This window comes from Limulus polyphemus, unplaced genomic scaffold (genome assembly GCF_000517525.1).
Source record: "Limulus polyphemus unplaced genomic scaffold, Limulus_polyphemus-2.1.2 Scaffold40, whole genome shotgun sequence".
NCBI classification, from domain to species: Eukaryota; Metazoa; Arthropoda; class Merostomata; order Xiphosura; family Limulidae; genus Limulus; species Limulus polyphemus.
Window position 1 is genome coordinate 986,615 of NW_013665650.1, and position 821 is coordinate 987,435.

At 29.7% G+C, this 821-nt stretch overlaps 1 protein-coding gene across 1 annotated transcript in view; it reads left to right on the forward strand.

The window, feature by feature from the left end:
• Positions 1–821, forward strand: part of LOC106461670 (ALK tyrosine kinase receptor-like) — a 92,076-nt gene that overhangs the window by 20,999 nt on the left and 70,256 nt on the right. The window lies entirely within an intron of this gene.

Consider the following 821-nt stretch of genomic DNA (forward strand, 5'->3'; position numbering starts at 1 on the left):
GTTTAAATTCGCAGGCCTGTGTTATTAACTGCAGTTAAAGATGGTATGAATAGGTTGCTTACGACATCTTGCGCTACTTTTGAGAGTACTTAAATTGCTATAAAGTTAACTGAACCAGTATAATTACCAATTAACTGCAAACTTTTCTGAAGCAAATAAAACATTTCTTTCTTAATATTTGAATTTCATATCCTAGTTTATGAAACAAATATTGATAATCAGTTATAAAATAACTTGTAAGTTATTTGTAAGTGAATGTTTTTATTGATCATATATTGTTGTTCGATATGTTAAGTCTGAAATGTTTATTCTCATATGAGCCAGTTATATTAATATGTAGAGTTTAGAGACTGAACAAACGTCATGCTCCAAGTGTTTAATTAGGTCTGACAAGATAACTTAAGAAAACGAAAACACATAGTTACTTAGTCACAAAATGGGGCTACTAACAAAAGCCCTTATACTTTAGCAGTGTTCAATACTTTAAGTAAAAATTACGATTGTCACATCAAGAATTAATCTCTTTATATCTTTTATTTTATTAATTTCGTAGAAAAAAGACAATATAATTATTTCTTATAGTTGCATTCATGGGGAACAGGGGAAGTTGACTTTTAACATGTTGAAAGTGTTAAATCTTTTCATTTAAGAGTAGAACTTTAAACATAATATTATTACTTCTACATTCTGCGCCTTTATAGAAAAATGAATCGAATGTTTCAATCTGTTGTGCTCGTTGGCTAAGTGGCCAGGTCGGAAACCTCTATAGCCAACCGTCCCTAATTTTGCTCTCTCTCTCTCTCTATATATATATATATATA